Consider the following 3153-nt stretch of genomic DNA (forward strand, 5'->3'; position numbering starts at 1 on the left):
GGAAAGTGACTTTAAGCTGAAAAGTACGGTACAAGTATAAAATGACTTAACAGTTCACATGCTAAGGATATATAGATTCTCTTAAGAATAAATCCAATAAGCATTAGCCCTGAGGCATAGCTCTCCCAAGAGCTAAATCCATTTAAATAAGGCAAGTCATCCTTCTACTAAATGTTGCATCAGAATGAACACATCTGTGTGGTTGTCATTGGGATAAATGCCACATTTGGAGAGGGACTGCAACAACATGGAATACATAAATATAAGGGCAGTGATTTCCTATGTGGAATGACTGAAATAACTATAAATATGTTTCTTGAGGAAGACAAGTCTTATAAGGGACAATGAGTGATAACAATCTTCACATATTTAAAGAATTGTAAACAGAGTGTAAAGCCCTCTAAGGCCAAACTGGAACAACTGGGTTATACAGAGATCGATTTTAAACTTAGTGTAGAAACGGCATTTCCAATAATTAGACTATTTTTTAAATGGTTTGTCTTTGAAAGGAGGAAGGTTTCTAATATGTATTCTTTCATGATCTCTCAGGTTTCTTCCATCTCAGAGATTCTATCAAATCATTATGCATTTTTGAACAAAGTGTTTCCTTCACTGTCACATGTGCATAAACTCACAGGCATGTATAAACTCACAGGCAAGTATATGCACAAAAATAGTCCATTAGAAATAAGATAAATAGCACTGATATTGGTTGCCTAGTGGGGTGTACTGCCCAACTACTCCCAGCACCAATCTTTCACCTTTGCCATGACTTTTGCTTCTCTAAGGGTGTAGTTAAACATAATGATGGCTGTTGAAATGTATGTGTCTAACACAGCATAGAATACAAGAGGCCCCTGGATAAAGGGGACTTTTCCATTTATGAGGCTTTAGGTTTTTTTTAACCATTTAGAATGCTTAAACAGTTGACATATTTATGTAGCATCGAGGAGTGGGTGGTATGCAGATTTGAAAACTAAACTACCCACTGCAAGTCATTAGGAAGCCAGAATGCATTTTTTTTCACTACAATTTCAACATTATAGATATGATCACATGGTGCTTATTTCATCATTTGGGTGTAATGATATAAGCACGTTCTTGAAATCAGATGACTTGAGTTTAAATAATTGTCCTAGGACAGTTTTAGTTTTGTGAATTTTGGTAAATCACTCAGTCTCTTTTATCCTTGATTTCTTCATTTTTAAATGAGAATAATGACTGTCTTATAGTATTATCCTAGATGTCAAATGGTGTAACCATGCAAAACATTTTATAAATTATATATAAGTAAGATATTATTAATATTATTCCTGGAAATGGTTTCAAAGACTAAATTTTCTCTTATTCTAAAATTTCTTATTTATCCCTGTGGATTATCTGTATCCTCTTTTCAATTGCAGTCTGGCTTTTCTCTGCCACCTGTCATACATCTGGGCCAGTTTTTGCATTCCCACATTTGTTCCTCCATCCATTTGCATCAATTACTACTTTTTCAAATTAAAATTTGTTTTAAAAAGATGAAAGAAAAGTGGCTGTGAAATAGTATATAAGCAGAAATCCAAATACAACTACTCTCTAAATTAATAGAAAGCATTGGACAAACCCAAATAGCAGAAAGTTAGCTAAAGCTCAAAAACTCAGAAGGGTTTGGAGGATTCAGAAGATTATAACACGCTTAATATTTAGAAGAGCTGGCAATCCACCAGTGGGGAAGAAATTAGTCACTGCAATGCCCCACATATCTTTACTGTTGTCACCACCTTCATCTAACTTAGCTCCAGAAACTTTTGTGTTGGACATCAGATAATCACTCTCATCTTCTGGGGAGTATGTCTGTCCCAGCGACAGAAGCAGATGGAAATGTGGAAATCTGAGGTAAAGAGAGTTGAGCAATTACTTCTTACCAATGGTAGCAGTGACCACTGGAGTGACTAAGATGCCCATACCTTTCCTGGCACAGAGAAAGATAGCCAAGGATGCTCACCCTGTCCCACCTGAGGTTCAAGTTTAGTCAGCTGAAATGAAAGGTCCAAACCACCTTAATGATGGTGAATAACCTTGCTGAGCTACTACACATAAGAGGAGGTCATTGAATGAACTAGTTAGCATTCTAGGCATCTTGTCTTTAAAATGAGAATTGTGATGAGTAAACTTTTGAACTTAAATTGCAGGTCCAGAAGAACAGCTATTTACAAAGAAGCTCTCTTTTCCTATACCCGTTGGCCATTTGTGTATCTTCTTTGAAAAAATGTCTATTCAGGTTCATTGTTCATTTTTTAATTGAACTATTTGTTTTTTGGTTGGTTTGGTTTTTTTTGTTTGATTTTTGCTATTGAATTGTATAAATTCTTTACATATTTTGGATAGTATATAATTTTTTATTTTTTAACTATACTTTAGTAAAACTGAAAAAATGGTAAAATAAAAATAAAAGCTAGAAGAGGACTCTATTCTTCTCTAAGCATTTTTTTAATTCTTTATGATTTAGAAAGGAAAACTGAAAACTGCCATCCACAGTTGCTTACATTAAAGCGTCGTCTCAGTATTCTTGAGGTCAAGTGAAGATTTGGTGCTTAGAGCTCATTACAAATGTTAAGTTGTGTACTAAAGTGGACAACCTTATAAGTCAGCATATTCTGCATCCAAGGTGCAATGAGGGTCATAGTCCTTTAAATGCAAATGAAAATTTGCAAAAATTTGCAATCTCAATTTATATCTTATAAATTGAGATTGGCAAAGAAAGGTAACACTTGAAGTATTGCTAAAACTGCAGATCTGGGTGGGTGTGGTGGCTTACGCCTGTAATCCCAGCATTTTGGCATGTTGAGGCAGGCAGATCATTTGAAGTCAGAAGTTCGAGACCAGCCTGGCCAACATGGTGAAACTCCATCTCTACTAAGAATACAAAAAAAAATTAGCTGGTATGGTGGCACATGCCTGTAATCCCAGCTACTGGGGAGGCTGAGGCAGGAGAATCACTTGAACCCAAGAGACAAAGGACACAGTGATTCAAGATTGTGCCACTGCACTCCAGCCTGGGCAACAGAGTGAGACTCCATCTCAACAAACAAACAAACAAAAAAACTGCAGATTTTTCTGATATTAGCCTCAAAAGCCATAGTTGGCACATTAAGAAAATGTACCTTCCTT

Source organism: Aotus nancymaae, unplaced genomic scaffold (genome assembly GCF_030222135.1).
Source record: "Aotus nancymaae isolate 86718 unplaced genomic scaffold, 86718_ANA_hifiasm-v0.15.2.pri h1tg000014l, whole genome shotgun sequence".
Classification (NCBI taxonomy): domain Eukaryota; kingdom Metazoa; phylum Chordata; class Mammalia; order Primates; family Aotidae; genus Aotus; species Aotus nancymaae.